Below are 27,386 nucleotides of genomic sequence, written 5' to 3'. Positions count from 1 at the left end.
GCATTATTTTCACTGGTGTGTGTATACATAGGCATGCAAGAGTGTCGATAAGATTGCCAAAAATGGCTGGACAGCTTTGCTTCAAACATAGTGGGAACATGACTTGGACACATACCTAAAGGTGATTAGATTTTGAAGTAGTTTGGTTCATCTGAGCTGGTTGGTTGTTGATATAAAAAAGGTGTTTTTTGGACCATGATTTCTTTGAAGCTTTGACAGACTTGACAGCAACATTAGTTGGACAGATATCTGGATGTGATAGAGCTTTGACCAAACTACTTTAAAATATAAAGGTCAAGGAAAATATGGTCACACAAAACACTTAACTGTATATATCAAGGACCCAAGATGGATCATTCTTCCTTGGAATATTACTTGGCTAGACATCTAACAGGTAATTAGATTTTGGAGTAATTTAGACAAAAGGTGAATGTCAACCAAATATCTTTGAAAAATGCTTTTTTTTCATACCTCAACAAACAAGAAGTCTACATGGATGATGAAAAGCATATACTGATTGATATAAATATCTTCATAATAATGTCACATAGACGTGATGAAGTCTAACATTATCTAAAACAACATTGCAGACAGACAGTGCATCTGGAAAGTATTCACAGTGCTTTACTGTTTCACATTTTATGTTACAGCCTTCTTCCAAAACAAATGAAATAATTTTTTTCCCCTCAGAATTCTAAACACAGCACTCCATAATGACCATGTGAAAATGTTTTTTGGTTTTTTTTTTTCAGATTTTTGCATTTTATATATATATATATATATATATATATATATATATATATATATATATATATATATATATATATATCACTAAGGGCCCTTGTTAAGGTCCATATGCCCCTAGTTACTCTCGGTGTGTAGTGGGCCCCTTGTATGGCACCAGGCTGACATTAGGATGAATGTGAGACATTGATGTGTAAAGCGCTTTGACCGTCTGATGCAGATGGAAAAGCACTATATAAGTGCAGTCCAAAAAAAAAAAAACTCACGTGCATAAGTATGCACAGCCTTTGCCATGAAGGTCAAAATTAAGCTCAGGTGCATCCTGTTTCCACTGATCATCCTTGTGATGTTCCCACAGCTTAATTGGAGACCACCTGTGGTACATTCTGTTTATTGGACATGATTTGGAAAGCCACACAACCGTCTACCTATAAGGTGACACATTTGACAGTGCTTGTCAGAGCACAAACCAAGCGTGAAGTCAGTGGAATTGTCTGTAGACCTCCAAGAAAAGATTGTCTGGAGGTACAAATCTGGCAAGGCTACAGAAACATTTCTGCTGCTTTGAAAGTCCCAATTCACATATTGGCTTACATCATTCATAAATGGAAGAAGTTCAGATCCAGTACAGGAAATCCCGGGTAGAAATATGTGCACTGTAAAAAGGCAGTTAAATTTGGCAGGGACGGCGGAGTCCCCTAAGGCAGGACATTAGTTAAATTTCACGGGAGGGTGAGCTCCCCTGACATAAGAATACGCGTACGATTATTAGGAGTGTTTCTATGTGTAAATAATGTTTTGCGCAAGTGTAAATAACTGTGTGAAAGTGTAATACTTTGGACAACGTTAGTGACAACCGTGCGTGTGGAAGCAGCAGGCAAGTGATTCTGCTTCCTACGGGGAGGTGAAAGGAATCAACCACACGACGGCAAATTAATTGTCACGTCCAAAGAAAGTGTGAAAACTTCAGATTTAGAACACCCTAGGTGTGCCCCCGTCTGAAGTCCAAATTATAACAAGGGATAATAAAAATGGGGGGTAAGACGTCTAAAAATAAGGAAAATTTATCAACTGACGACTGGAAAGTTATGGAGGCAAAAAATCCAAAAGCAACAAAGAAATTGGAGACCTGGATAAATAAACATGACTTTGACGGACGACTGAACCTGATCAGCATACAAAAGCTGAAGGAGTTAGAACGGGAACATAAAGGTGATGAGAAAAAGATGCAGAAAGTAGGGGCAGATTTAGTGGCATTTTGGGAGGAAGAAGCAGAGAACAGACAGAAAGGAGCAGAGAAGCGACGATTAGAGAAAGCAAGGAAAAAGAAAGCTGTAGGTAAGGCAGCCAGCTCTTCCTAGAGCTGGCTGCCCATCTAAACTGAATGACTGGGGGAGAAGGGCCTTAGTCCGGGAGGTGACGAAGAACTTGATCATTACGCTTGTTAGAGCTCCAGCATTCCAGAATGACAACCATCTCGGTAGCCATCCAACAATCAGGACAGATGCCACTTCTTAATAAAAGGCACCTGGAGTTTGACAGAAATCACCTGAAGGACTCTCAGACCATAAGAAACAAAATTATCTGCATTCATGCCAAAGAGTTCAGCTGTCACGTTTGGAGGAAAACAGGCAACGTCCCTAGAGTGAAGCATGGTGGTGGCAACATTTTTCAGTGGCAGGAATTAGGAGACAAGTCACAGTTGAGGGAAAGATGAATACGGCAATGTACAATGTAACTCTTTCTGGCATTCTCTGTACTTCTCCAACAGTATTCTCAGAGCAAACATTGCATCTGTAGTGCTCCTTCTCGGCATGAAACCATATTGCTGCTCACAGATCTTCACCTGTTTTCTAAGCCTAGCCTCTACTACTTTTTTCTGATAACTGCATGCTGTGGGTGATCAACTTTATGCCTCTGTAGTTACTGCAGCTCTGCACATCACCCTTGTTCTTGAAAATAGGAACCAGCACACTTCGTTTCCACTCCTCAGGCATCCTCTCACTTTCCAAGATTTTATTAAACAATCTGGTTAGAAACTCTACTGCCATCTTTCCTAGACATTTCCATGCCTCCACTGGAATGTCATCTGGACCAACTGCCTTTCCACTCTTCATCCTCTTCATAGCAGCCCTCACTTCTTCCTTACTAATCTCTTGTACTTCCTGATTTACTCTCACCACATCATCCAGCCTTTTCTCTCACTCATTTTCTTTATTCATCAGCTCTTCAAAATATGCCCTCCACCTTCTCAGCACACACTCCTCACTTGTCAGCACATTACCATGTGCATCTTTTACCACCCTAACCTGCTGCACATCCTTTTCAGCTCTGTCCCTTTGTCTGGCCAGTCGGTACAAGTCCTTTTCTCCTTCCTTACTATTCAACTTCTTGTACAGCTCACAATATGCCTTTTCCTTCGCTTTTGCCACTTCTCTTTTCGCCTTACACCGCATCTCCTTGTACTCCCGTCTACTTTCTTCATCTCTACGACTATCCCAAAACTTTTTTGCCAACCTCTTTCTCCTTATGCTTTCCTGGACTTCTTCATTCCACCACCAAGTCTCCTTGTCTTTCTTCCACTGTCCAGATGTCATACCCAGTACTGTCCTAGCTGTCTCCCTCACCACATCTGCAGTACTTTTCCAGCTGTCCAAAACTGCTTCCCCTCCAACCAGTGCTTCTCTCACCTGCTTGCTAAATTTCACACAACAGTCTTACTCCTTCAGCTTCCACCATCTGATCCTTTGTTGAGCTCTCACTCTCTTCTTCTTTACCTCTAAATTCATTCTACAAACAACCATCCTATGCTGTCTAACGACACTCTCTCCTGCCACCACCTTACAGTTTCTGATTTCTTTAACTTGAACCTCCTATAAAGAATGTAGTCCACCTGTGTGCACCTTCCTCCACTCTTATGTGTTACCCTGTGCTCCTCCCTTTTCTTAAAGTAGGTATTCACCACAGCCATTTCCATCCGTTTTGAGGGTGGGGTTTGAAGCAGGGACCTTCTGCACTGAAACTAAGCACTGTAACCAGTTTGCCACCAGCCTTAATACATGAGGAAAAAAATGGCAAACATATTGTGACGGGGCCTTTGAGAATATAATTTATTTTAGCTTCTAAAACTATATTTTATTTTTGAAGGTACATTTTGATTAACCCAAGTGAATAATTTCATTACAAAATGTATTTTCTTTTAGGTAAATACATATTTATCTACAATATAATTGCTAACACATGACTGCATATTTTAAAAACAATTTCTTTAAGGTTTTAAAACTATTTTGTTGATATAATTTTCCTCAATTCTGTCTAACTACAAGTTATGTTCCCCAGATCCAGTATCAAAATTTATGGCATACATTAACATTTTTACCACTTTTCCACCACACTTTATCATAATTACTCATGAAACTGATAGCCAGTTTTCACCAACATAAACTCAACAGTAGATGCAAGAACACATACCCCTGATAAATAATAATTCCCCCCCGAAGCAAAGCACTTGTAGTTTTAGATTTTCAACCAAATTTAACATAAAAGAAATCATCAGAACAGGACACAAGTACAAATGTTTTCCTTTTTTTACTTTCAGAGTTGTCATTAAAAGTTGAACCTCTCTCAAGATTTGTTCTTTTGAACTAATATTTCTCTGTCCGAACTCCGTTTACCTAACTGATGAGAACAAGCAATACTCAAGGGAAATCTCACCCTGTTTCAACTCTGCTATTGAATTCACATCTTGGCTGTGACAAGCACTCCTCCATAACACACTGGTGCAGGAGGTCAAATTGGCATAAAGTAACCTTTACTCACTGGTGGTTGCTGTCCTCAGAGACAATTAATCTTGTTGATGCATCTGGGAAAAATTAAAGGCAATAAGTTTAAAAGGCTGACCTTTTTTGCCTTTGCTCCTCAGGGTCAATGATGGATGATGTGTTGGTCAGTTGTCCTCAGATCACCATGGTTATTCTGGTCACCTTTTATCAGCCATCACTGGAGAAAGATAAGTTTAAAATACTTTTTTTTACCCATAAAACACATGCCTCTAAAACAAGGTAATATATGATGCAATTAAAATATGCTTATACTTTCAAGCATGCTATATTTGTCATTTGGGGCATGGAATAGATCTGCAACAATGAATTGATTATTGAATTAATTGAAAATTGATTTATCATTTAGTCACTTTTTTAATGTCAAGATTCTCTAATTGTAGAGTAAAAAATGTGAATTTTTCTTCTTTCTTTACCATATTGCAAAAAAACAAATGGCCTTTTTTGATGGCAAAATAAGATACAGTTGTATGTAAACGTTTGGGCACCTGTGATGATCAGTGGTGGGCACAGTTCCGATAATTCGATAACAGATAATTATCGAAGATAATGTTTTCATTATCGGATTATCTTTTTAGATAACTTTAAAAACCATTATCAGACTAATTATCTTCCGATAAATTTTTGTATGATAACTTTTAGACCGATAACGTAGTAAACAAAGCTGAACAGCGACAAACATTCTTAAAATTTTAAATCAGTTGAGCACCTACCTGTTAAAAGTTTCATAACAGATAGTAGAGAAGCTTGAATCTTCGACTGGACTGGGTTGCTTGACGTGAGGACGTTTCGCTTCAAATCACAGAAGCTTCCTCAGCTAAAATTCTTGCTCTGGTAGTCTGACTTCTGTCTTGACTCTTGTAGAGAAGAATAAACCAGAAGCCAACAAAAGCTGGAGTTTTTTAACCTAACCAGACCCCACCTACCGAGAGGCTGACTGCTATAGGCTAGTGACTAAACAATAGCTCTAATTGGCACCTATTGTGCTCTAGTTAGCACTCTCCTAATGACAGGACGGAAGCCTCCCCTGATGGCTCCCTTGACGACTCTCTCCTGATGACGTGAATGACTCATTACCATGAACAAAAGACTGAAACTGCTTTGACCTGAGTACCACATTATAAACAGGAGACAAAGCGTGTCTGAGACCCGCTCCGTGGTTAAGGCTGGGCTTCAACTGTTTTACAAAGAATGCTTCCTTGACACCTCTCTCAAACCATTTCTTCAGGAGAGAGTTGTCAAGGGAGCCATCAGGGGAGGCTTCCGTCCTGTCATTAGGAGAGTGCTAACTAGAGCACAATAGGTGCTAATTAGAGCTATTGTTTAGTCACTAGCCTATAGCAGTCAGCCTCTCGGTAGATGGGGTCTGGTTAGGTTAAAAAACTCCAGCTTTTGTTGGCTTCTGGTTTATTCTTTACAAGAGTCAAGACAGAAGTCAGACTACCAGAGCAAGAATTTTAGCTGAGGAAGCTTCTGTGATTTGAAGCGAAACATCCTCACGTCAAGCAACCTAGTCCAGTCGAAGATTCAAGCTTCTCTACTATGAAAACCACCTGGACAACTGAGAGCCTACACAGAAGCTTTCATAACAGATGTATAATTCTACCCTCTGCAAACAGGAGAGAGCTGCTTCTAGAAGAAACTGCTCTATACTCTGCAGGCAAAGGAGAACTGGTCACAAAAAAAAAAATCATTTCCTTTAACACCATACTGATATGCTGGCAATATCACCCAAGTCATCCAGAGACATACATTTTTAACTTATGGTTCAAATTTTAACCAAACTAATTTCAGACAAGTTATTTAAAATTACTGTCACGTCTGAGGTTTTATAAAGTGAAAATATCAGATATATTTTAGTTTTAAAGTAATGCGCTAATTTTTATGGTTTTAGTGAGCGCATGCTGTGCCCAGCAGTGCATTATGGGTAGGATAGGGTGATCTCAGCACGTTCACGAAAGGACAAATGCATTTCAGACACTCTGTTCAGGCTCCACGGACAACAGCATTAAACTCTCATGCCTAAAACTCTTGTGAATATATTCTCTGGGTTTATAGACGTTGTTATTGTATTTGCGTTTGTTAAATTCCATGCATCTTAAATGTAGCAGACACGGATTATCTGGAATTTTGTTCTGGCAAGTTTTAATGGTCTCTACTGCCATCTACTGGCCAGTAGTGTGCATGGCAGTATTCGTCCTGAAGCTGGGCAGACACTGTATGATATTTTTAATCACTGTACTCGGTTTCAGTTCAAACTGTATCACAGAACTGCACGGTGTAAAAGTTCAGAGTGCCCGATTTATGTTCTCACACACATTGTACATTCAAAAACCATGCGTCGGACTCGTGTTTCCAGAAGCAAAATGTAAGGCTTTTTTCAAACTTAATTTACAAAAACTCTCAATGGGAGACATCAAAGTTTAAAAACAAAACAATAACAAAAAAAAACATTACAAGACAGGTCAGTGGTGTTTGCACATGCACAGTGCGAGCGGTTGGATGCTTGTAGCAGCAGGATACCCTCATGACGGCCAACCAGAATAATATCAAACATTTCATTCGACCATACGATCGGGAGGTGGTCGTGAGATGTTAAATGCAGCTTGTTACTCCATGTACACTACACAATGCAGGATGCGTGATTAACCTGAAACTCGGTCCAAAAAATTCTCGCACGAATGAAAAATCATCTGAAAAAGGGCCAAAACTCGTACAGTGTAAAGCCCACATTTATGTGTCAAGACAATATTGAGTGTTGTGTGTTGGGGGGTGTGGCTGGATGTTTTGGTGTTCTTTTCTTTTCTTTGCTCTTCAGGTGGCATGGAAACTGATTCTTCTGTGGAGAAGGTGCTGGCTGAAGAGTCCTCACCCTCATCAACATCATGTGAAGCACCTGTGACTGGTGCTTACGTGCAACCTTGAAGACTTTCAGCTGGGGCAGATAATTGGATGGCGTTCTGCATTTAAGGCATGTGTGATTCAAGCAGAACTGCCGGGAACTCGACCTTGTGATGTTCGTTTGTGAGACGCTGAGGACCGCGCCTGGGTTTGACACATCGAGCCCGTGAAGCAGGGAAGGGTGAGGACACATGCTGTCAGCACACATCAAAGGTGATTAAGTGTTTGACTAATTGTTGATAGTAACTTGGTGTTTTGTTACACAGTATTCTTGAATTGTGATGAGAATTGTGCAGCTTGCTTCACACTGCTGTGGCGTGCGGGTAAGTGATCCTCCACCTGTTGTGAGAAGCTTCTCATTTGCATAAAGTTAAAAAATACAGACCTGAATGTGTTGCTGATAGCGTGTGTCTTTTGAAAGTTATTGTTGTAACTGCTGACTTACCTCACCTCTTCTTTGCTTCACAGAGAGTCAGTTTGTCGTGTCCACCTGGGGGGTGTTTGGCGGTGGTAGTGGGTCCAGGAGCGCCGGGCTTTGATCCTTGCGGGCGCTGGAGAGCGTGCCAACAGTCACTCCACCAGAAGGACGCTATTTTTGTTTTTACACCTTTTAAGCACAGCGGGTGAAATAAATATATTGTTTTTGGAACCGCTTTTCTGGTTATTTGTAGCGCTGGGTTCCGTCTGACGCAGGTCCGCTCCTCAACCCGCGTCGACACATAACAGTAGTTCCCGGCCATTCCATAATGGACCCAGCGGCAGAGGCGGTTCCTTTTGCCAAAAAAGTTCAAGAACACTTGGAGAAAATATGGGAGCAATTACAGCATCTCGCAAACCAAATTAAACAAACAGACGCCCGTGTTACGGAGCTTGCAGCGCAAGCCGTTCCGCTTCCTGCTGCTCCAGCTGCGGCATCATCGATACTAGTGCAGATAACTCAGTCACCCAGAGATTCGGCGTCCAAACCGATTGTTTGTCGTCCGGAGCCTTGTGCGGTGATGCAATGTTCTCTGGTTTCTGCTCAGTCAGGTTGGAGTGCCGCAGCTTTACGAGGAATGTTTGTAGATGGGATAGATGAGTCATTGAAGGACGAGCCGGCGGTCCGTGACGAGCCAAACGATTTAGATGGGCTAATATCGTTGGTGATTCGTCTGGATGATCGGATGAGGGAGCGTGGACGCGAGAGAGGACGCCCATCAGAGCGGGTTTTTTCGTCTCGGGGCTTTCCCCGACACAAATCTGGGCCGCCTCTTCTTCGCCCCACTGAGGCTCCTCCGACGGGACCTCTGGCTCCTCCTGTTGACGAGCCCATGCAGCTCGGACGAGCAGAGATTCCTGTATTGCCCCGACACGTAAGCGTCAAGAGAAATAATGGTGACGTATCTCCAAGTGTTCTGGGACAGGCAAAATAACACACATAAAAAAAAGAAAAAAAAAAAAAAAATCTAGCACGAGTAAATGTTTTGTTTTCTTTAAATAGGGGTTATAATTGTATGGGGAGTCAGAGGCGTATCTGGTGGAGTGATTGTTATGCGGTTCGAAGTCCGCCTGGGCTCACTTAATCGTTAATTTTTTATGTGTTTTTAGGTATTTTCTGTTTGGGTTGTTGGGTCGTTTTATTTTGTTGTTTTTTTATTTCTCTACATCCCTAACCCCAACCTCACTTGCCCCAAGACCGTTTGTCTTGTGGGTTGTGGCGTGGTGCAGGTTGGTCACGCTGAGCATTCTCAGAAGACCTCTGCACCTGGGGGGGGGGGTGTTAGGGGCGTTTTTCTTGGTTTGGTTAGGGCCCGGTTCCACTCCAGCCTCGGTGAGCCTTTGTACCGTTCGTCATTGGTGTTGACGGGGTGTGGTGCAGCGGAGACTTACCTCGGTCGGAGGGGTGGGCCGATCTGTTGCCGTTCGCCATTTCGGTAGTTCCACCCCTCCCGAGAGGCTGGGGTATGGTCGAGTTGGGGCATCGGACGCATTTCCGGTTCTCTGCTGCGCCTTGGGGTTGGAGCTGGGTTAGTTTTTTCCTGTTCCCTTCTCCGGCTTAATATTTTGAGCCATTTGCCAAAATTGAGCCGCCGAAGGGCTCTGGGAGGGACCTGGGGTCTTTCGGGGTGCCGGGGAGAGTAACAGGGTTTATGGTCGTTTTATATCCCCCCGGGGTTGTTTTTGGTAGTCCTCCGGGGGTTGATTTTTGATTTTGTTTTGTTTCCTTCCGGGTTCCACCTCCAGGGTTGATGGGGTGGTCCTCTGGGGGGGAATTGGCTTGGGGCCAACTAGCCAAGTGTGACCGGGTCTGGGGTTCCGGGGTTGTGGGGAGGGTACCTCCTGGGGTTGATGGTACGGTCCTCTGGGGGGCGCCGTTTGCTCCATGTACACCTGGGGACCTTTGTGGGATTATGGTTCTGGCTGTTCCTCCTGGAACTGGCGATGAAGGCCTTCTGGGGGGGGTTGGGCTCTGCAGGTCATTCTGGGGGGGTTGTTTGTTATTTTTCTTTTATGCATTTATGTTTGTATTGTGTTTGTGGGGCTGTGTTGGGTTTTTGCATTTGGGAGTTTTTCTTTTCTTCCCGGGGTTTGATGGGACGGTCCCCTGGGGAGGTTTTGGGTGGGTTTTATGTTTTTTCTGTGTGTTGAATTGTACTGGGGAATGTTTTGGGGCTTTTGTTGATGCCAGCCGGCCTTCCAGCTGCGGTGCCTGTCCTGCTGTCTGTGGTGGACCTTGGGAGCGTGGTGCTGTTTGCTTCCTGATGTGGACCCCGGAGGGAGGTGCTGTTCTCGGGCCTGGTCTGTTCGGTCGCCGGGAGGCTTCCCGTTGATGGGGGGGTACTGTTGTGTGTTGGGGGGTGTGGCTGGATGTTTTGGTGTTCTTTTCTTTTCTTTGCTCTTCAGGTGGCATGGAAACTGATTCTTCTGTGGAGAAGGTGCTGGCTGAAGAGTCCTCACCCTCATCAACATCATGTGAAGCACCTGTGACTGGTGCTCACGTGCAACCTTGAAGACTTTCAGCTGGGGCAGATAATTGGATGGCATTCTGCATTTAAGGCATGTGTGATTCAAGCAGAACTGCCGGGAACTCGACCTTGTGATGTTCGTTTGTGAGACGCTGAGGACCGCGCCTGGGTTTGACACATCGAGCCCGTGAAGCAGGGAAGGGTGAGGACACATGCTGTCAGCACTCATCAAAGGTGATTAAGTGTTTGACTAATTGTTGATAGTAACTTGGTGTTTTGTTACACAGTATTCTTGAATTGTGATGAGAATTGTGCAGCTTGCTTCACACTGCTGTGGCGTGCGGATAAGTGATCCTCTACCTGTTGTGAGAAGCTGCTCATTTGCATAAAGTTAAAAAAATACAGACCTGAATGTGTTGCTGATAGCGTGTGTCTTTTGAAAGTTATTGTTGTAACTGCTGACTTACCTCACCTCTTCTTTGCTTCACAGAGAGTCAGTTTGTCGTGTCCACCTGGGGGGTGTTTGGCGGTGGTAGTGGGTCCAGGAGCGCCGGGCTTTGATCCTTGCGGGCGCTGGAGAGCGTACCAACAGTCACTCCACCAGAAGGACGCTATTTTTGCTTTTACACCTTTTAAGCACAGCGGGTGAAATAAATATATTGTTTTTAGAACCGCTTTTCTGGTTATTTGTAGCGCTGGGTTCCGTCTGACGCAAGTCCGCTCCTCAACCCGCGTCGACACATAACAATTGAGTGCACATTTTACAATATAATAAAACGTGCGCACAACATCATAAAACATGTGCACAATATAATAAAATGAGGGCACATTCTCTCCACATGCAAAACATTTTGCGATGACACTTCCAAAGGAAATGGAATATTTTACAAAAGCACATTTATCTGTAAACACCGACACACGACACACGTCACATAAACATGATGGTTTACATAATGAATGACTGAATCAATCAGTCTTTTGCAGAGGCACATTTTACCCAGAATCCTTTGCGATCTGTCTGTGTTTCTTACAAAACCTCAGAATTAGTGCAGTATTCAACATTAAAAGATATGTTATATTTTAACTTTGTACAAATGACAGAATTGACATTAATGGAGTTATTCTATTGGTATTAATGTTATTTATAAATCAAAACCAAATGTCAGCACTGCTTTATTTTCCAAGATCTCCGCCTGACCGGATCGTTGTGATTGGGTAGAGAGCTGGGTTTTGTGGCTGCTCTCAGGTTGCTTCTGTGCTGGTAGCCATGTAGTAAACAAGAGCTTCCAGCAGGGGGCAAGATGTTCAAAGACAGAAGTGTGGGCTCATTGTTTGGGTCTGTTGTCACTTTGCTATGCTACCTCAAGCGATTGTGGTGTTAAAACTCAAATTCAGTTTATTAGTAGTTGCAAATGTACCAGAGACAATACTGGAATTTATCGGTTATCTGTAACTTCCGATACATTTTTGGGTGGTTTATCGTTTTATCTTTATCAAAGATAACTTTTCAGTTATCTGATTATCTGTTATCGAAGTTAATTTTTTGGTTATCTGTGCCCACCAATGGTAATGATTTCCATGATTTTCCTTTATGAATCATTGGTTGTTTGGATCAGCAATTTCAGTTAAATATATCATATAGCGGACAAACACAGGTATTTGAGAAGTGAAATGAAGTTTATAGGATTTACAGAAAGTTTGCAATAATTCTTTAAACAAAATTAGGCAGGTGCATACATTTGGACACTCCAACAGAAAAAAAAAGTGCTGCATCACAAGCCATGGAGCACCTTCTTTTGCAGCGCCAATTAAGCAGGACTTGACTTTAGAAATGACTTGTAAAGTTCTTAGTGGTTCTGCATCAGAGTTCATACAGTTCTTGAAAGAGAGTTCTTGGAAATAGCTCTTTGTACGAGTTCTTGGAAACAGTTCTTGAATACAGTTCTTAGTCATGCACGGTCACAGACAGGAGCAGCATGAGAACGGGATCTCACAGACATGCAGGAACTTAGATGAACCTTGGCAAAGCTATGAGCTCTAAGGCAGAGAGCAGATGAGTTCCAAAGTGACGTAGTGCAGAGAGTGGCGTGGGAGCTAAGAGCATGCAGCATGGGAGCCGTGCAGGAAAGCGTCTGGAAACACCAGTATATCAACAAGCTCTAATATGGAAATTAGAGGTGGCCAGGTTACCTTGAAATGAGCTGCAGGAAGCTCAGATGTCAGAGCGCTTGGAAGCGGCAGTGTAGTCAGGGTCATTGATTTCTCATGGAGTATCAACATGCAGAATCCAGCCCTGACTGAGCTCAAAGACGGGGTTTAAGTAACCCGCTCCTGATGAGCCGCTCATGAGCATCAGGTGCGAGTAGATGATGAGCAGCAGGTGTTCCACGGCTCTGTAGTACGCCACCTAGAGGGAAAACAGACAAACAACACACAAGAGGAGAGAAAGGGAAGGGGAGAGAGGCAGCCAAAAGGCTGGCCATAACATCAATTCTGCAGCTTGTTCCTGTCTTTATGTTCACCTCATCATGATGTAAGTGCATGCTGAGTGTGCTGCACTAATGTACTTTGTGCTTGTGTCAAAAAATTAAAACAGCAATGCACATTAAGCGCCTTGGGGCAACTGTTTGTTGTGATTTGGCGCTATATAAAAAAAAAATTGAATTGAATTGAATTGTGTTAATGGTGAAACTTTGTTGCACTATTGATTTGCTAATACTATAAAAACTGCAGAAAACATGGATGGTGGCATGGGTTCTCTTTGCGGCACATGTATTTTCCTTTCATTGCTCTTTAGATTCAGCGGGGCGAATTGTGGGCATGTGTGCTCCACCACAATGTGCTGCCCACCGCATGTTAAAAATATAATGCAATGCTAAAATATCATTGGCCGTATGAGCATTGTGTTCTTTATAATTTGCAGTTGTTTAATTAAATTATTAAGATCTTATTCTTTTATGTACAATTTGTACCTCCTCAAATCAAATCATCATTTGTTCATGTTGTGCAAATCAATGAATATTTGTATATCACCCTCTGTGCATTTGCACATATTAATAATGACACAAATTTAAATACATAGAAAGTTAGCTTTGAGTTAGTGAAAGTTAATGTGAAAGCTAATGTCCACCAAATGTCTTGCAAATGAAACCAGAGGTGTTATCAGGTTACAAGAACAGTATTTATTTCTCGCTTTTACATAATATACCAAAAATGAAGCAGCAAGTAGCTAAAGTAGGAAGTGACACCACCATGCTAGTCTCCATAAAATGTCTTATTTATAAGTTCAGAGGTGTTAATAGGTTCCAAAAACAGCATTTTCAGTTTTAGAAGTGCTAATTTCTCACTAGCTTTTACAACCCCAATTCCAGTGAAGTTGGGACATTGTGTAAAATGTAAATAAAAACAGAATACAACGATTTGCAAATCCTTTTCAACTTATATTCAGTTGAATACACCACAATTTGCTCATTTTGAAATGGATGTCTGCAAGACATTTCAAAAAAGCTGGGACAGTGGTATGTTTACCACTGTGTTACATCACCTTTCCTTCTAACAACACTCAATAAGTGTTTGGGAACTGAGGACACTAATTGTTGAAACTTTGTAGGTGGAATTCTTTCCCATTCTTGCTTGATGTACGACTTCAGCTGCTCAACAGTCCGGGGTCACCATTGTCATATTTTGCACTTCATAATGTGCCACACATTTTCAATGGGCGACAGGTCTTGAATGCAGGCAGGCCATTCTAGTACCCGCACTCTTTTACTCTGAAGCCACATTGTTGTAACATGTGCAGAATGTGGCTTGGCATTGTCTTGCTGAAATAAGCAGGGACGTCCCTGAAAAAGACGTTGCTTGGATGGCAGCATGTCTTGCTGCAAAACCTGGATGTACCTTTCAGTATTGATGGTGCCATCACAGATGTGGAAGTTGCCCATACCATGGGCACTAACACACCCCCATACCATCACAGATGCTGGCTTTTGAACTTTGTGCTGGTAACAATATGGATGGCCTTTTACTGTTTTGTCCGACAGACACAACGTCCATGATTTCCAAAAACAATTTGAAATGTGGACTCATCAGACCACAGCACACTTTTCCACATTCCATCTGTCCATTTCAAATGATCTCGGGCCCAGAGAAGGCGGTAGCGTTTCTGGATGTTGTTGATGTATGGCTTTCACTTTGCATGGTAGAGTTTTAACTTGCACTTGTAGATATAGCGACGGACTGTGTTCCTGAGCCCATGCAGTAAGACCCTTTACACAATGATGTTGGTTTCTAATCCAGTGCCACCTGATGGATCAAATGTCACAGGCATTCAATGTTGGTTTTCGGTCTTGCCACTTACGTGTAGAAAGTTCTTCAGATTATATTATGGACTGTAGATGATGGAATCCCTAAATTCCTTGCAATTGAACGTTGAGAAACATTATTCTTAAACTGTTGGACTATTTTTTCACGCAGTTGTTCACAAAGTGATGATCCTTGCCCCATGTTTGCTTGTTAATGGCTGAGCCTTTTGGGGATGCTCCTTTTATACCCATTCATAACACTCACCTGTTTCTAATTAGGTGTTCTTTGAGCATTCATCAACTTTCCCAGTCTTTTGTTGCCCCATCCCAACTTTTTTGAAATGTGTTGCAGGCATCAATTTCAAAGTGAGCAAATATTTGCACAAAAAGCAGTTTTGTTGAGATCAGCAAATGACATCACGGTGCAGCTATTCTCTGATTGGCTGTCACCTGTGTTCCTAAAACATGAAACTGACCAGATTATAACAGAATGTGACTTTTTTAATCTCTTAAAATACCTCATCAAGTTTAGCCATCTTTGAACTTGTCCAAGGTCTGTGTCCCAAGAATGTTTCCTGTGAATTTCAATTCTCTTCTAGTAATAGGACTGGAACCATGAAGCTTGGTAAGCAATCCATTTGGAATATTTAAAAAAAAGCCTTTTTGAAACAACAGAATGAACCTGCTTTCAGCAGAGGTGTCAGCTGAGCCTTTAATATTCTTAAGGAGGTTGAAGAAAAAAGCAGAGGTTTACTTTTGCTGTGCAAGCATGCACTCTGTCATGTCACCGCTTAATTATTTGTTTTAGCTTTTGACCTGGAAAAAAAAAAAAAAAAAAGTTCATTTTGACCCAGAACTTGTCACAAGATGCTTCTTGTCATGTGGTGCATGTAATCCAAAAACAGTTTTTTTTTTCTTTGTTTCTTTACCCACTCAGGTCACTGATAAGCTCAGCTTCAGGTTCTATGGTAATGCATTGACTGTCTTTAGTACTGGATCTCTGCAGAGGATCCTTGGGTACCATCGGAATGATTTTTGGCCTTGTAGACTAATGTGCATTTTTGCAATCATTCTAAAGTAATGCACATGCCATGACAGCAGCACAAATACAAAAAGTGTGAAGGTACTGATGTAAAAATAAGAAGAAAACTGGCAAAAATAATACAATAGCTTAAGGCATTGTTCTTTCCTGCAAGTGCTGATTTTAGCTTTTCACAAATGTATTTAAATACATTTGAATCACTTTCTAGATGTCTCTCTTCAACTCTTTGGGATCAATACAGTATTTGTGCCAACTAGCACATGCTAAATGCCAAGTGTCCCCTGAGCTGTTCAGCTGTGTGTCGTAAATATTTGATTTAGTTCTCATTGCTGAGCTGTTGTGGCAGCACAATTTGCACAACTTCATTAGGAGATTCAACAAAATGGAATGCAAAAGTAGCAGCACTTTAAAGGTACTGCAAGTGAAATAGATGCTCACGCAATAATATTTTGCTAAATGAAGCAGTTGTGGTTGGCGCAATCATTACTCACCTGCAACAGATCCATTTGGGCTACTTTAGTAAATGCACTGTTTTAGGTAGCAAACACAAAGTAATATTAAAGATCATGTTAAATACTTTAAATTTAGTGTAACATTTTTTTATACCTCCACACAGTTTTGGCATATATGGGGGGCATTGTTTATGATCTGCTGATTTGAACCAAACTTTGTGGAAAATTTAAGAGTCAGCCAGTGAAAGTCATCTGATCTGAAGAAAAATCAATTGAATTGTAGGTCATAGGAAAAGCTCAAATGTGTCTCATCGGGGTTCATTATAATAACTATTCTGAGTTATTGGTTAAAGATGCACAAAAAACACCCTTGTTTTCTGTCTGATGACCTGTGACTTGTTTGATCTTGAAAGGTAAACCTCAAGGTGGTATGTTTAAGTCAAACAGCTTAGACCCTGTATGAATTCATCATAGTGAAAGTGTTGGGTGCTAGTCAATGATAAAGTGGATCAAGTATATTCTGGAGGTGTTGGGAGAGCCTCGAGATCCCCCAGGAAGAGTGTGCATGCTTGGCTGAGGATAGGGAATTGTTGAGTTAAAAGTAAAGAAGTGGAGGTCTAGTGACAATCCTGTGCGATCACCACCACTGGAAACTACACTCCCCAGAATGCACCAGCAAAATGGCCGCTAATTGCTGATGAGAGCACCTGATAAAAATGGTGATCTTGTGATTGTGGGATAAGCTGCTCTGGATCTGCAAAAGTGGCTGGAATTGATCAAATGTCAAGCCCCCACAGACCCATATATTATGATCCAGATTCATGCAAACAATTTCATGTGATTCAATCAAGTGATGTCTGGGTGTTCCCATACTTCATTGTCCTGTGCTGATGCCAGTCCTTGTCAATTTCACCACGCCATGGGAATGCCTTGGCTTTTGAATGGCAACAACCCAGACAGACGATCAGTCCATTCCCACCTTTTGAGAATAATCATAGGGGAAGCTGGGGCACAGTGGATCAGATTTAATACAGCAAGTTATTGTTCATAAGGCTGTGTTATTTATGTTTCCCCAAGCAGAGGTGTCAAATCCGGCTTCAGAAAGTAAAAACCCTCCCATGTGTTGCTTCTACCTGTGCACCTAAAACAGGTGATCTCAATAATTAGCTCATCCACCTGCCTGAAGAGCTGAACTAATTACAATCAGCTGGTTTATTGGGAAGATGGAAGAAATATGTGGCTGACTATAGCCAGTGACAGGTCAAGTTGGTCTTGTGTTTTGGATCTTTGTCATGTTGGAACGTCCAAGTATATCCCATGTACAGCTTCTGGGCTAATGAGTGCAAATTTTCCTCCAGAAATTTTTGATAGCATGCTGCATTCATCCTGCCTTCGATCTTGAGCAATTTTTCCTGGGCCTTTGTAGCTCACACATCCCCAGAAACATCAGCGATCCACCTCTGTGTTTCACAGTAAGTATGGTGGACCTTTCATCATAGGCCTTGTTGACTCTGCTCCAAGTGTAACATTTATGGTTGTGGCCAAAATGTTCTACTTTGATCTCATCACTACAGATGACTTTGTTATCTGTGCTGTTTGGCATATTGCAAGCAGGATACTTTGTGGCATTTCCCGAGTAATGGCTTTCTTGTGGCAACTCAACCATGCAGCACATTTTTCAAGTGCCTCCTTATTGTGCCTCTTGAACCAGCCACACCACTTTGTTTCAGATATCCAAGTATTTCAGCTTAAGTTATTTGTGGGTTTTTCCTTTGCATCTCCAAAAAAAAAAAAAAAAAAAAAATTCCTAGCAGTTGTTGGTGAAATTTCTATTTGTTCCCTCTTTTTCCACTTCTTGAGTTTGAACACTGCTGATTGGCATTCTTAGGTCCTTAGATATACGAGGTCTGTTAGAAAAATATCCGACCTTTTTATTTTTTTCAAAAACCTGATGGATGTGAATCACGTGTGCTTGCATGAGCCAACCTTGAACCTTCGTGTGCATGCGTGAATTTTTTCACACCTGTCGATTGTGTCATTTGCTTGTAAGCAGCCTTTGTATGAGGATGGGTGTAGTCTCTCATCAGATTTTCTTTCCACCGTTGTGTGGCTGTCTTTAAACCGGTTGTACCGCTCCTTAATCTATGTGATGGCCATAGGATTGTCACTGAAAGCCGTCTGAATAATCCGAATGGTTTCCACCTGGCTGTCGCCCAGTTTCTGGCAAAATTTGATGCTGTCGCGCTGCTCTAGTCGTTCCATCTTTTTCCTTGGAATGAAAAAATGCCGAGCGCACAACACACACCTCACACAAAGGCTGCTTACCAGGAAATGACGCAATGCGCACGAAGGTTCAAGGTTTGCTCATGCAAGCACACATGATTCAAATCCATCAGGTTTTTGAAAAAATAAAAAGGTTGGATACTTTTCTAACAGACCTCGTATTTTTTATATCCCTTTCCTGTTTTATACAGTTGAATTACCTTTTCCCACAGATCTCTTGACAATACTTTTGCTTTTTGCCTGACTCAGAAACCAGAAATGTTAGTGCAGCACTGGATGAAAGTTACAAGGGTCTGTAAGGAGCCCAGAAACTCACTCACCATTTATGCACACACACTGATTACAAGCAAACAGATCAATGGAGGATGGTTACCATTAGTAGCCATTTCAACTTGTGTGCATGTTATCAGGCCTAAATCACCAGAGTATGTAAACTTTTGATCATGGTCATTTGGTTAGTTTCTGTTGTGATTCTGATTTAAAAAGAGTGAACAGTTGTTGGCTTCACACAATCACTAATCATAAGTGAAAAAAAATGTCATTCATATTCTCTGAAAAATGGCCAAAAAAAAAAAAATCTGTCCGTGTATGTCAACCTATGAGCGCAGTTGTATATGGCATATTCTGAAAGCTGGGTGGCACATTGACTTAGTTAGCTGACTACCTTAATGCTGAGCCTGTTGTGAACATTTTCAAGTACAACACATGGGCATTTTACTCAAGAAAATTTCCTTAAATTGGAAATTCCTGAATGCATTGCAAAATCTAGAAAATACCCATGTTGTGCTGCCTTGGTCTTTACTCTGCTCTGCTATGGGCACTGAGCAACGGAGCTGATTACACCACACCTGTCAGCAATTGTCTGCACCTGTATAGAAGCCCTGGTTCTTCCACTCCACACTTGCCAGAACCTCAGTTTTTGCCCTATGGTCACCTGGCCTGACTATCTCATGTTATAGATTTTCCATGTTTATTCTTGACACTGCATTGCTTGTTTTCGACTTGCCTTTTGGTCCTTTTTTCCAACATTCCTGCCTCCCATCAGCTCCATTGCAGGCGCCTGGTTCTGGTCACTGCAGTTATCACATTCTTGTCCAGCCTGTGCCTCTGTGCTCCAGTGACTCAGACTAAATTTCCAGTAGTATTCATTTAATCTTTGTTCAAGAAATTACCTAGTGTTCACCACAGCTCCATGTATTTGGGTCCAATCTCATTTATTGGCACAACCATAACAACTGGACCCCAGAGAATTAAGTGTCTTGTCCAAGGACATAAACAGGGATCATGAGTGGAATTCAAAGCCAGCTCTACATGTTGCCTGATCAGCTCCTTGTCCAGTGAGATACCTGCTCTGCTGATTGTCACTTTAAATACTATTTAGCAGCCAAATTTCACAACCATTCAGTAACACAAGAAGTACCACGACCCTAAGGGGTTGGTATTGCCAAACATCTCTGTCTTGTGACCTCATGACTCCATAAGCTCTTCCCAAGTGTATTTTGATCTAATGCTAAGAACCCAGAGATATGAATGTCACTGCCAAGATAAGTGAATAACTCAAGTTTGACATGGTCTACAGATGAACTTGTGATGGCTGAAATCATGAAAACACTGAAATCCAGTACAGGCGCAAACCCATTCCAATTTCTCACTCAGCTTCTCAAGTGCAGAGTCTGAGTCAAACATGTCATGTACCAAATATTGCACTTTCTGAGAGTACCTTCTTGTATGGAGACGCAATCAATAAACAGGGCAAATACACATTCAATCAATAAACAGGGCAAATACACATTAACTACTCACTTCTTTTGGCTGCCTGAGTGGTCTTAGGGTCACAACAGAGGACACTGATGTTAATTTGACACGTTTCACATCACATACTCTTCCTGACACATCTACAAATCTACAGGGAGAATGAGCATAGGTGGGCTCGACTCCAAGACTTTTTTGCTCTCAGGCAAGAGTGCCAACTTCTGCCCAGGATATACTCAATAAAATCATGCGTAACACTTGCACATGGGTCAAAAAATATTTTATATTTTAAAAGGCTGACCTAATTAAATTCTGCAACATATTCAGTAATAAAATGTTTTCGTAATTATAGATATACTGTATTCTGAATTGTATCTGCTGCTTGTCTGTGTTTATTCTGTCCTGTGTTGTGCAGTGGGGTCATCAGAGACATTTGCTGTCAGTCTGTTAGCACCAGATCTCTGTCACAACATGTCTCTGGCATTCGACGCAGCCGCAGAATTCACACATGAAACGCTCCTTTGATCAGCAAGTCCTTTGAGTGAAGTCTTTTAACCGCTACTGCGGGCATTCAGTGGGCATCAGCAGCAATACTACAACAGTGCCGCTGTTCTGCTGCTTCACGCCTGATAACACACACTGAAACTGAAAAAAAGATGTATCTCAGTGTTTAAAAAAAAAAAGGTGACTATGTTTACATCTTAAATATTGTTTGATATTTGTGAAATATCTTCTGTAATGGCCAAAAAGGAGAGCTCCCTCACTTGAATGCAGTTAAAGTTTTTGTGCCACAAACAAGCAAAGATGTGCCATTGGACATTGGCTTTTGTTTTTGTTTTTTTCTTTCATATTGCTTGTGTGACTTGTACTAGGTAATACCACCCATGTGCTACCCATAAGACATATGACCTTGACCGTCACCCAAATGACTGAAGGTCAGCCACCTAATTGCGTGTCAATACAAATAGTATGAAAATACAAATTCAATATTTTTGGGAAATTTAAAGGCCAAGCTTCATTGACATACAACGTTTGGCAGAAATCAGCAAGAGGACCTTGAAAGTGTAAGCTAATGACCTTGACTCCAGTGTTTGACCTTACTATGTCACAGTCAGGCAGACAACCCCAACACAGAGACAAAAATGACAAAAGGATTGGTTGATGATACAGTGAGGTCAGGCACAGAGGTGTTTCAAAGGGAATAGCAAATAGATTATATCCAAAATACAAAGCAGTAGGTCATTGTAAAGAGATTAGTTTACCAGTCAAACAAATTCATAAACAGCAGGCAAAACTCAGGAAATTTGGCAGCATGGGTCCGAAACAGAGGCGATACATTGAAATAGACACTGAGAATCAGAATGCAGGAAAGCAAGAACAACCTAGGCAATCTGGTGGGAACACCCTGGTGGCATTTATGTAAAAACAAACAATTAACCGTGAAAGTACAAGGACACAAGAACCTAGATGCCTAGGAAGTTAAGCTACAGGAAGATACCACAGAAAAAAAATGTCAAAGTAAAAGCACAAAAGATAATCAAATGCAGTACAAGTTGTAGAATTTAACCAGAGAACACAACCAAAAGTAAGTCCCTTTAGATACTCCCTTGGGGTCACCATAGTAGATCCAAAGTGGTGGGCCTGAATTTTGATTGAGCACAAGATTTATGGCAGATGCCCTTCCTGATGGAACACTGCATTGCATGGAGTGACAGGGGTGGTATCAATGTGGCAGGGGTAAGATCTGAACCTGGAACATTCCATACTGAAACCAAGCACACTAACCACTTGGCCACCACCTCTGCTTAACCAGAAAACACAATGAATAACAATATTTTTCAAAAAAGTAATAATAAGACTAGAATGTTGTGGTAATTAGGAAAAAAAGCTAAAAACATTGCACAAAACATTTCTGGAACTCATCTGCATAGGTGTGCCAAGATTGGTGTAAATCAAAATGAAAAAAAAAAAGGTTTTATGACCATTGGCATATTTGATTTCTACAAAATTGGTATACACGTGGAATCAGGTTCAGGAATTACCCAGACAAATTCAAGTTTAAAAAAGACAACTGTGGAGTTAACTTTTATCAACTTTTTTTTTTTTTTAACTGTTCCTCCAAGTCTAATACTTCTGTTACTTTTTTCAGTGTAACTGCTGTGAATTTTAATTAATTTATTTATGTCTGGGTGAATCTTGTGTAAGCTCGTGCTTGCTTAGCTATACTCTTGAATTTTGTAGTGCACAAAGTACACTACTTTACACCTTCCATAAATCCTACATCATATTGGGAGATAGGGTGGCTCGCTTAGGCTTTTGGACTGTGGCTAGGCAGAGGAAGCCCCATAGGGCTTGGTGCTCAGTTGTGGTACCCCGATCATACTCGCCACTGCGAACTGTGAATGGGTTCTCCCCCTTGGATTTGCCTGATGTGAATTCTCTGAGCCCACAAGTGACTTCCACTCCTGTCTCCACCCCGAAACACCGGACTTTAGTGATACGGGATTCTCTCATGCGCAGTCAGGTTAAAGATGCTGGCTGACATTAAATGTATTCCTGGGGCCAGAGACATTGAATCCCATTTTAGGGTGCTGATGCTGCGGAAGGGAAGACAGACTAAGGAACATGACATGAGGTATAGTCACATAGTTATTCACGTCAGCACCAATGATGTCAGGATGAAGCACTCAGAGGTCACAAAAATGGACAGAGAGGACTTGTGACCTTGCCAGAAAGATGTGTCGGCATCCATTAATAGTCTCTGGTCCCCTCCCCTCCCGGGTACTGATGAGGCCTTTAGCAGGCTGACATCATTAAATAGGTGACTGGCACAATTTTGTAGACATCAAGGCTTTAGCTTTATTGATAATGGCCTTTGTTCTGGGGCTGCCATGGCTCGCTGATGCTGGATGGCCTCCACCTTACTGGGGAAGGTGCCGCCATCTTGTCTGTGAACATAGAGCTCTACAGGGAGAGTAACATTAGGAATTTACAGCAGGCCACAGAGCAGGTGATTAGAGACCCTGCAAGGTTTATGACAGATGTGGATGTGGAATCCATTAACTTAGTGGGGAAATTAGTGCAGCAAATCCACTATGGTGATAGTGCAGTTTATCTGCCAGGGAGTGAAATTCAACAAGTTGAGACTTTGGCCTACTTCCGTAGACATGTCCATAAAAATCACAGAGGGATATGCTTTGCAAACTTAATTCAAATTACTACATTGGATGATGTTGAAATTGAGGATGGCCCAATGGTTGTTCCAGCAATATCAAAGATTTTGTGTCTACTACCTACAGCACGCATGGAAATGTCTCAAACCTAAATTTATTTCTAGGCATCTTATATGTGCTACTCTGGAACCACCCCTAAACCTAAACAGTTCAATTGTCAATCCCACTGAGGTCCTTAGTCTGGGTCTCATTAACATAAGATCACTATCCTCAAAATCATTGTTAATTAATGATCTAATTATTGATCATCACTTAGATATTATTGGGTTATGTGAAAGCTGGTTGAAACCTACAGCTGTCCTCCCCTTAAATGAGGCCTGCCTACCAGCATGTACATTTAGTCACGCCCCTCATGATGCAAAGTAAGGCGGAGGTGTTACTCTTATTTATAAACCTAGGTTTAACTTATTAGCTGTTGCGGGGTCACAAATATAACTCTTTTGACCATCTGATTCTCAGCTCTGCTCAGGATATTACGCATTGCCAAGGTCAGAAGAATAAAAATCAGCCGTATTACTTTGTCACTGTATATAGTCCTCCTGGCCCATATTCTGAATTCTTAGATGAATTTGGTACATTCATCTCTAACTTGTCAATAGTGCAGATAAGTCATTGGTGACTTTAAAGCTCATATAAATAAGCCTTCTGATCCCCTCTGCAAATCATTTATGGAAATTGTGGATGCATTAGGATTTCGGCAATGCATTCGGGACTCGATGCACATTGGTGGAAATACCCTGGATTTGGTTCTCACAAGTGGTATTGCTGTCACGAATATTGACATCATGCCTCTTACATTAGTGGTATCTGATCACTCACTTATTAAGTTTACAGTTTTGCTGCCGTGTTTAGTGGAACAACCTTATATATATATATATCACTACAGTGATGCATCAACTCCTCAAAAAAGACTGAACTCGAAGCTAGACTGCCTGATGTCTTAGCTTCACATCTGGCAAATACCCAATCAGTAGACAGTCTTGTGTATAGTTTAAACTCAGTGCTCAAAACTACACTCAACATGATTGCGCCACCTTTGTTAAAACCGTGCTCCCCCAAAACACAGTCACCTTGGTTCAATTATTACCTGCGTGAACTCAAGCATAAGGCTAGAGGTCTAGAACGGAAATGGCGTAGTTAAAAATTAGAAGTATTCCACCTTGCATGGCGTGATGCTATCTTAGACTATAAGCATGCATTACTGACTACAAAGCAGACCTATTACTCTGATTTCATCAACAAAAACAAGCATAACTCAAAGTTCTCAAAACTCAAGTTGAAAATTGAATCAACAGGAAATCAGACAAAGGAGAGAAAAAAAAAACAGACATATACACTTTGCTCACATTATCATATGATTTTTACCAGTTACATAAGAACCAGGAGATTAAATATTTTTTTTTCCCCCTGTCTGCATATATATAGTAATGGTAAATGCCACACTGGCAGAACCATTTATGAACATTAATACCCATATATGCAATTTATTCTTGCGAGACAGAAGGTATGTAGTGCATGAGTGAATGTGGTGTGTGTGTGACCCCCATCCGCCCTTCCCGATCAGACAACAACATTCAAGGATTCAAGGATTCAAAATGAGTTTGTCATATGCACATAGGAACATGTTCCCTGCACAATGAAATGTGTTTACTGCATTTTACCCATCCTAATTGCCAGTTAGGAGCAGAGGTCGCCTTTTTGGCACCCGGGGACCAGCTCCAGATGTACATCCCTGCCCTAGGTCATGAGCAGGGCTGAGCAAACCTTGACCGGCCTCATGACAAACAAAAAACAACACACGCATAACACACACAACACACATAAGCCAGCCCGGTACATGAACACATATAAAAGCACACACAAAGGAAGAATTGGGAAAGAAAAACCTCCACTGCTGCTGTGTTGAACTCACGCAGCAGCACTGGAGAAAAACCCATAGCACAGGAAAACAGTAAACAAATCACAGCAGACGACAGCCGAGACTTGAATGTGTCCAGTGTTCAGACAGACAGCCCGGAAGGCCATCCTTGGCGCCATCGACAGGCCTTATCTGTCCATCTTGGGGGGGGGGGGGATCCCAGTCCTGAATCAGTCCACCAGAGTCTCAAGGTCCCACAGTCAACATCTCAGGACTGGGAGGAGGGAGAAGACAAAGAGGCGGGGGAGACGAGGAGCAAGGCATCAGGAGTGTTCCTCGGGGGGAGGATTTTATCCCAGCGGCCTTGAAGGGCAGCTGGTGTTTGGAAACTAAATAGATATCCAGATTAACAGTTTCCTGAAAGATTCCACCGTCTGAAACTTCAGAGTGGTGCCCAAATACATCTGAATAGAGGAGAGGAGATGTGGTCATTACTGACGATCAAAGCGGTTTTCCAGTGCAGCCATTCTCCCCGAGATGGATTCCAACATGCGGTTAAAACCCGCCGACTGAGCTGACACTGCCCTTCCAATCAAATCAATCATGTGGACGGGCCAATTAATGCCGCCTCCACCTTCTTAATTTTCCGGTAAACCAGTGCTATGGCCGCTCCACACAGCAGAAACCCGGTCACCACAGCTCCAAATAAGTAAACATCTTCAGCGTCCTCCACAGACAACGTGTACAGGCACATGACTTGCCACCTCCGCCAGCTGTCCATCACGTAACCCGCCACATGTGTCCTGGCAGGACAGGTCGGGTCCTCCGCTCCCGAGTGTCTTGTAGAAAAAATAGTGTCAGTTGCATTCAGAGACCACTTGATCAGATCCATTTTGCCATTTTCCAGAGGAGCAGGGCTGGCAGCCTCACAGACAAACACGCTACAGTAGCAGGAAAGTTGGGGAGGGAGGAGGAAAGAAAAATGCGACCGTCCCGACCGAGAGCAAGAAGGGAAAAAAAAAATTCTGATCACCGCAAACATCCTGTGCAGACCACCAAAATAACACAAAGACAGACAAGAACTAGAGACAAGTGGTGAAGACAATAACTGTGACGTGAGACACTGAGGAGATGGGGCCCAACCATACATACATACATACAACATACCATGACAAACAACCACACATGAACAAACAGAGACAGCAACAGTCTGTTGTCTAATTAGTGAGCATCCATACCCGAATCTAGAACACCGTAGTGTTACTCCCCTTAAGAGCACCCAAAAACCAAATTGTGGTGATGGCCACAAACACGCACCCATCCACACACAGAGACTCAGATCACAGCTAAATATCCGATCACTACTGTGGCTGGTGTGTTGGGCCAAGACAAGAGTACAGAACCTTACCATATGACATGGACCACTCCGGCACATCAGAAGCCACACGGCCGGCCACGAGCACCGACGGACGTGGGTCCAGGACGCAGGGCCCCAGGGGAACCAGGAGAAAAGAGGCAGCAGAAGGGCACAGGGGCTAGGCAAGTCAGCCCCTAGAGCCACTGGGCAGCACAGCAAACCAACAGGGGAGTGGCCCGAAGGTGCCGGTACGCACCCCCGATATCACCCCTCCCCATGAAGGCACGGGGAGCAGCCCCATACCCAAGGGAAGCGCACAGGGCACCGGGATAGACCCACCAATAGGGAGAGTCCCAGAATCACACCACCAGGGCCACGGCCCCAGAGGGCGGGAGCAAGCAGCAGCAAGGACGGGGGGCAAAGGGGCCACCGCAAATGAATCCAAAGCACAAGGTAGGGACCACTGAGCCACATGAGGTTGGGGCCCGGCCCCCAGACAAGAGGCGAGACCCAACCCCGGGGCCAGGAAGAGCACAAGGCCCCCTGACAGCCAGGCCCCCCAGAGCAGCCAGCAGGGCCCCCCAAACCCCCACCCCACCCCTTAAACCATCCCACCCGATTAAATAGATTTAATTTATGTTAGCCTGTGCTAGGCTTAGCTTAGTCAATGGAAAATACC

Source organism: Thalassophryne amazonica, chromosome 1 (assembly GCF_902500255.1).
Source record: "Thalassophryne amazonica chromosome 1, fThaAma1.1, whole genome shotgun sequence".
In the NCBI taxonomy this organism is placed as follows: Eukaryota; Metazoa; Chordata; class Actinopteri; order Batrachoidiformes; family Batrachoididae; genus Thalassophryne; species Thalassophryne amazonica.
This window is presented reverse-complemented; position numbering follows the sequence as displayed.